Here is a 7722-nt window from a genome sequence, read left to right as displayed (position 1 = left end):
TCTGGCGTTCAGCAAATAGAACAATTTTTGGTAAATCTAACTGATCTAAAACAGGACAAGTTTAATGTCAGACAGTGAGAGGAAACAAAATGGTTTGATGTCTTTTTATACAGTGCATGTAAACGTATGGTTTCATCTGTATGAGCCTGCAGCTGAGTTTAGGACTTCCAGAGAACTGTGTGCAGCCATCCCACCTGATCGTAGAACGCTCTGAACACAAGTTGGTTTATATTGAAAACAGGTGGACAGATTTTGAGACCAGATTGTTGCTTCATTCTCTTTGGTCTTGAACGTGCGGCACACAAAGGACACTCTGTCCTCCTGAAAGCCTTTTCAGCTGAAGTTCTCTGCGACGCTCTTCTCCTGCAACAGAAATCCATCACACCCTTCTGACTGTGGCAGTGCACTTAAGCTGTCAGTGTGGCACCTGCTGCCACCGGAAAGCCCTGCTGCTCTACATATGGCATTTCTGAGGCTACGTTTTCGCTGGTAAGCATCATGTCACTCCCCGATACCTTCCATGTGGATTAGCTCGCCCAGCTACTTCAGGTGGTGGATGTTGTTGCTTTGATTACATTGGCTGCAGGCTTCTTCTAAATTTGACGAAAGTAGGCATATGGTTTAGAGTAAATTACCTCAAAAGGCGATGAGCAGTTTCCTCTGACCCCACACTCTCCATCCTTCTCCGCATTACAAAGAATTAGATAGCCAGGTCGCCCCCCCTCCAACACCCCTGCCTCCTGCTATCCAATAGTAGGGGTTAATTGAGATCAGCAGGGGAGGTCAAGCGTCTGATTGACGTGGCTGGAGGGGGCCGGAGCGGCGGCCTTTTACTGGGCCCTGTTGTTCATTTTAATTGTTGTCTCGACTGTTTGTCGCGAGGGCCGACACCCGGTGGCAGGACGACAAGAACGACGGACGGTGGGAGAAAGAGAGACAGCAGAGAGAGTGGACACCGGTGATTTACATTAATATGTACTGAAATAAACAAGCTGAGAAGTCATGCGTTAAATCAACTCAGAGAGCGAGAGAGATAGAGACAGAAAGAAAGCCTCCAGGGTGAGAGAGAGGAATAGAGAAGGAGGAAGTGTGTGTGTGCTCAGAAGGAAGCGCTCTTTTTTATTGTTCTATTACCGTGTAGTAGATTTACATGCACAAAAGTGCACGAGCGCGCACACACACACACACACACACCATGTCAGATTTGAGCGTCTAGTGTGTCTGCTTTCTCTCTCCAGTATTTTAGTATTCTAATCCATCATTGGCCTGACATGGGGATGCTGTCTCTCTCCGTCTATGTCTCTCTCTCCGTGCTGCTGCACATACACGGCATCCGAACGAAAGATAAAGGCAAAGCAGGGGGAAAAACAAACTCCACAGCAGGGAGAGCTTTATCCAGAGAGATAAAGCGGTGGAATAAAGCGGCGATGGGGAGATACAGAGAAAGTGGAAGAGATGGAAAAGAGAGGAGCAAAAGGAGAGGAAGGAGCACAAGGATGGGGGGGACTGAAGGGAAATGGAAGTGGGAAAAAGGGGGAAAGGAGAGGAGAAGGAAGGGCGAGGGAGCAGGAGATAGAGACGGAGAGAGAGATGTGTGTTGCAGTGTGTCGAAGCCTGAACCTCCTGCTCCATTTCACACTCTGTAGGTCCTGACGCGTCACCACTCCAAGACGCACACACATCGCCACGCACATAGACACACACCGGCTCTGGCCTTCTTCTTCTTTCTAAGTCACACGTGTTTGCCGCCTTTTCTCAGCTAAACACAGATGCATAAACACACAATCGCTAAACTGAATTTTTTGTTTGTCCCTTCATCTATTGCACAGCGTTCAGGAAATATTTAAAAGAAGAATCCCCTCTAAAACATTAGATTTGCTGGTGGCCCATGGTGCTTTCTACCAGCGCTGCTTCTTTGCATCAATGACCAACCATTATAGAGCGGGCATCTGTCAGAGGAGCGCGGAGGCGCGTCGGCCGGAGCATAAAAGCTAATTACAAGGCATCACAATATTAAAGAATGTATTGAACCTTAACACGCCAAATGAAAAGAAGAATCAAGATGGCTTTAGATTGATTTGTCCTGATTTTTGAGGTGTTGGTCTGAGATTCTCTCCAAAACACTGTAGCTAAACTGAATCCTTGCTGTGGCATAAAAAGCTAAAGCAATGTCCAGAAACAAAAATCCCTTTTTCTTCTCCTTTTTTTGTTTTGTTTTAATTGCAACTTCTTCATCATTGTATTACAAATGTCTTTACAATCTTTACAAAATATGGCAAATTCATTCCTAAGACGTCCCATAATTTGATCTAAACCCCTTCAGCGCTTACTGTTGATATTTCAGATCAAATGTTTAGATGGTATCTTGTAATATGTCGAGGAACTGTTGACATTTTATTGTGTGTGTGTTGTTTTGCTGTCATTCAGATGATGGAGAATTGTTTAATGTGTTTAGGGGGAAAAGAAGGACTTGAGGCTGGAGGAAACGCTGCTCGCTTGATTTTTTTTTAACCAAATTTGACGAAAAAGGCAGTTTTCAATAAATCCATAAGTGTGCTGAAATTTTATAGAAAAAGGGAGACATTGTGGCTTCATGCATACGTAGTTACCTCCCTGCTTCTGCTTCTCTCTGTGCTGTGCTTGGCCAAACACTCCAGGACCTGCTGTGTCTCAAGGTGCACTCAAAACACAGGCTTCCTCGAGCTAAAGACGATTTAACTTTGGCCTTTCTGTTGCGGTGCAGGATCCAACAGCTTCGATGTTGCCGTTAAGTGAAAGTGTGCCAAAACGAAGACAGATAGTCGCTACTGAGCAGAACTCCAGTCTCATGATCATGTAGGACTTCTTCTCTCCCCAGAAAACAGTCCTGAAAGAGCTTCCACAGGGACGGTTCCTATGACTGGAGCGCACACAAAGGTTCGGGCAGCCCTAAAATGCCTTTTGACAACATCATGACAACACAGCATAGCAGTAGCACAAGTAATGCTGAGTCATAAATACTCACTCTATAGTTTTCTATCATTAGCTAACCGCCATAAGCCGCTTCTCAGAACAAGACTGGAGCAGTAGAAGGCTTGCATGTACTGAGCAGAGCGAGGCTACAAGTCATTTCTTAGGAAATGTTTTTTTCTTTTTATGTTAAATCCTCTTTTGACAAAGTCTCTCTTTCAGTAGGTTATCTAATCCGTGCAGTTAAAAATTCAATCAGACGCCCTCAACAAGCACAAAACCTCTGATTCCTTTTTGTACACTTTGGTTGAGTTTGAAGCTGCACTGTCTAAGAACCACATTTACACTTTTTTTGTCTGTTAAACGATGTAAAAAAAAAAAAGTGTGTAACAAGAGGATTGTTGCTGTGACTTCTCGTTTGACACTTCATTAGCATTGTTTTGTATAATTTCAGTGAGTTTCTCACACCCGTTTATTGAAGCTGATTGAGCCTCTTTCTTGTTCACGCTGACTGGGATCATCTCTGTGCAATTAAACATCTGGTGAATTAAATGTTTTGGACCTCCTGGACCCTCCACATGGACTCCTGGGAAACCTCCTGGACTCTCTGAGAACTGCTTCACTGCGTCGCACATGGATCGTTGTTTCAGACGTGTCTCTGCAGCAGCGTTTTAGTCTCTTTAGCTGAATGTTGTTGTTTTTTTCCCAGCCAACACAGATGCACAATCTCGTCACTGTCGGCAATGCGTTGCCATGGTTACTCCAGGCTCACCCAAGTCGCTGCGCCCTAGGTGATCCCAAAAGGTAAATGGAGCTGAATGATCTTCGGAAGATTCTTTTCAATACACCAACACCTGGTGAGGGCGCGGCGGCCATTTTGATGCTGTTTTTTTTGCTGCTTGACTGACTGACTGAACACGGCACTCCTCCTCCTCCTCCTCCTCCCTTTAACCCCCACCTCTTATCCCGGCAGGTGCCTGGCTGAATGGGACATCATCGCCATGGAGATTGAGGCGATGACACTCACGCACACACACACACACACACACACACACACACACAGTCACAGACTCAGAAAAGAGACCTGATCTCATGAGCTGCGCCGTCTGACTCGATGAAAAGTTGTCTCTCCAAAGGGAAGACAGCCGTGCGGATTGAGCTGTCACTTGAAGGGAACTGCGTGGAAAATAAACGGATCTCTCTTTTCTCTTTCATTCTGTCAAACCTTTCCTTTGGGTAATTCCAAGCCAAAGCCTGGGTCCAGAAGACGAGCAGGTGGACATAAGTGTGCTGCATTTAAAATGACTCTGACTCAAACCTACACCCCGCCCTTGCTTCATGTCTAAAGCATGTCAGTGTACAGTGCCAGAGTGAGGGACATCACCACAGGGCTTTCCCCACTTTGACTCCCATTTTATTGTGCGATCCATCCTGATGCTCCTTTGGTCCTGTGCTTTCTGCCTGTTGGTGACTGTTTCGTAGGCACATGAACTCCAAGTGGGCTCTCTTGCACACAGATTAAAAAAAATAAAAAGAAGTAAATAAATAGAAGTAAATATTGACTCCAGTCAATAGAGACTGGTGGTTGATCGGTTCTAAACTGTGTTGGTAAGAAGAAAAAAAAAACATGTATCTCCTGGGGGCATATATGTGGCCCCGCATGAAATATTTCTATTTCTGATCATTCGGTGACATTTTGCCCTGCTGAATGTGCCCCCGAGGGGATATGAAACACTCCATGCCTTCGCTGTGTTCACCTGTGAATAATAAAAATAAATGTACAAGCTGACATTTCCTTACCTTGACTTCGGTGTGTCTGTTCTCTAATGACTTCTTATAGATTTTGCAGATTTACATACAGACGGGCAACAAAGGAAAAACCTAAACAAAGGAAAAGAGCGACTGCAGATGCGTCGACGCAGCAGCTAGTCACCTTTCATAGCCTGTGTTATATGTAAAAATGCAGACCGGGCCAAACTGATTCTGAGTTTGTATAAAGATGGCGAGAAAATAAGTCATAACAGGGTTTGTTTTTGGGGAACAGACAGCAGCAGGAGCTTCAGGCTCAAAGACAGATCGACATACAAGTGTTTCTATAGGAACCGTGACTACAGCAACATGCATTCACATCTATTGGAAAGGCACTAGCAAACGGGATGAGAAACTGTGGTCAACATTTGATGCCTGCGCATTAGTGTGATATGTAAAGTAAAACAGAGCGACTCTTCCTCAAGAGACTCAGAATGTCAGCACAAAACATGATCAAACTGTAAACAAGAGCAGTCTGTCGCCAATTATGTACGGAGGGATACTTATTTATGCACTGCAACCCACAGCAGTCTTTATTACAAAGATGAATGCACATTTGAAAGTTCAGTGGTGCAGAAACGATCGGCACCGGTCTGGGGAGATGGGGGGAAAAACAGTTATATGGTCAAATGAGTCGTTCTTTACCATGTCAACGACTAGGGGAGTGAGTGGTGTACAACAAGAGGAAGGTAATTGCTTGACACCTACATTGAGGGGATCCAAGGACTATATTATGCTCTAGGGGCATTTTACTGATGTGATTTGGATCCACTTGTCCATTTGGAGTCACTGCACATCAATGGAAACTGTTGTGAAGGATCAGTTTTATCCTGTGATGAAGCATTTCGATCCTGGTGGAAGTGATGTCTTCCAGAATGACAGCACCCCTGTTCATAAGGCACCAGGGATCACTGCATGACTTGGTAAGTATGAAAATCATGTGCTATGGCCTTCGCAGCCAGCACGAGTGAATACCTTTTGTAAGAATGGTGTTTGGTTCGTTTAGATTTAGCTTTGAGACTTGGTAGGCCAACATCTTACCAGGACGCTTTATGTTGTTGTTTTTTTCCTTAATTTGTCACAGTCTGTATATTTTTGTTGGTGTTTTGGCTCCTCAGTCAGTAGATCTGAATCCGGGAGAACATTTTTGGGATGTGGTTTAACGTGATGTGGCAGCATGAATGTGCGACCAACAATTCTGCAGAAATGATGTGATGCAATCATGTCGACACGGAGCAGAATCTCAAGGGAATGATTCCAGCATGTTGTACAATTCATGACATCAGGAGCTGAGGCTGTTTGAGAACAGAGGGAGGCTGTAACACTGCATTAGCATGCTAGTATTGCTAAGCACACAAGTGAATCTAGAGGTTTAACAATGGAGGGGATGATGGTCCCTCTGTGGATGTTCATTTACCTCCATAAAGTCCTCTCTGTGTATCAGTTACATATTTATTTTTTTTCGATTGAAGTAATCTCTTGCGGTCTTAGTGTAACCTCTTTGCAGCTCGAACACACCAGCTCACCCATGATTTTGCTCAACAGTTGGAATTGAAGAGTCATATATGTTGGAACTGGAAGCCAATTCCAAAGAAGAAGAATGATGTGGAAAGCCCCATTTGGCAAGTTCACAGGATTGGTTCCTCAGGTTTGATGTGTATGAAATACTTATTTTGAGGTATTTTGGCCGTATCATTATATGACAGTTTGTCATATATTAAAGTTTTCATAACAACAGGCCAAATAACCATGTGTTGTATGAAACTGGTTTTTCGCAGCAATGGAGCCACAGAGAATTATCATCTAATGCTGCAGCTTCCTTCAGCTCTACAGAACATTTAGCATCATTGTTGTGATTTTATAACTTCGCTGCTTTGGTTCAGTCTCGGCTCTCTCTACAACCTCATTTCCAGCAGCAGCAGGCAGCTGTTTCAATGAAAAGCTCTAACAAGTTACTGTACACTACCTGCTCAGCGGCAAACAGCAGACAGACACTGTTAGGGACTGGCTGGTGAACATAATGGAGCATTTAGAAGCTAAAGACACATATTTTTCTCAGGAGTTGGTGGAGACTGACACAGAGCTGAAAAGGAGAGTGAGAGGCCCTGGGCGTGGATCAGGAATACAGCTCTGTATGAATAAAACATACCTCTCTGTATTAAGCAAACACCGTATTCATTCAGGTCAGCTGTGGCTCAGGTGATACAGCAGGTTGTCCACTAACTGCAGGGTTGGTGGTTAAATTCTTGTCCTTGGGCAGGATGCTGAACACCAAGTTGCCTCTGATGGCAGGTGAGCACTTTGTATGGCAGCTCTGCCCCGTTGGCGTGTGACTGTGTTGTGATGAATGAGAAACACAAAGTGTTAATGTTAAAAAGCCCTGAATACGTGGGGACTTTGAAGATGAAGAGTCTTTTTTCATAAATGGATGAATGTACTTAAATAAGAGGTAAGGAACACTTTTATTATTACAACAATAAGTTCAAATTGGGTGACCCAACTAAGTTACCACCATAGACTGTATGAGAGATGGACGTAGCTACCGTGACGTCACCCGTTGGTTTCTGCACTGAGAACATGAAGCCAGGGTTTTGCTACTTCCTGGTTGACATCTTGGATTTTTGGAGCCAGTGACGCAAAAATTGTGGGAGGGGGGCGGAGCCATAGGAGCAGCGATTGGTCAGACGGATTGAGAGGCGGGCCCTCTGCAAGGTGGCGCAGTTGGTTAGCACTGTCGCCTCGCAGCAAGAAGGTCGCCGGTTCGCGTCCCGGTGGGGGCACCAGAATCTTTCTGCGTGGAGTCTCCATGTTCTCCCCGTGCAGCGTGGGTTCTCTCCGGGTTCTCCAGCTTCCTCCCACAGTCCAGAAACATGCTGAGGTTAATTGGTGATTGTAAATTGTCCGTAGGTGTGAATGTGAGTGTGCTTGGTTGTCTGTCTCTAAGTGTAGCCCTGTGATAGACTG

At 44.8% G+C, this 7722-nt stretch overlaps 1 long non-coding RNA gene across 1 annotated transcript; it reads left to right on the top strand.

Annotated features, from left to right (window-relative positions):
* Positions 1-1538: 1538 nt before the first annotated feature.
* On the top strand, positions 1539-4748 carry LOC103363213 (uncharacterized). Its single transcript, XR_520491.1, has 2 exons — positions 1539-3753; positions 3923-4748. It is a non-coding gene; the product is annotated as an uncharacterized LOC103363213 (long non-coding RNA).
* The last annotated feature ends 2974 nt before the right edge of the window (positions 4749-7722 follow it).

This window comes from Stegastes partitus, unplaced genomic scaffold, assembly GCF_000690725.1.
Source record: "Stegastes partitus isolate 25-593 unplaced genomic scaffold, Stegastes_partitus-1.0.2 Scaffold642, whole genome shotgun sequence".
NCBI lineage: Eukaryota > Metazoa > Chordata > Actinopteri > Pomacentridae > Stegastes > Stegastes partitus.
Note: the sequence above shows the minus strand (reverse complement) of the source record. Positions and strands in the feature narration are given on the sequence as shown.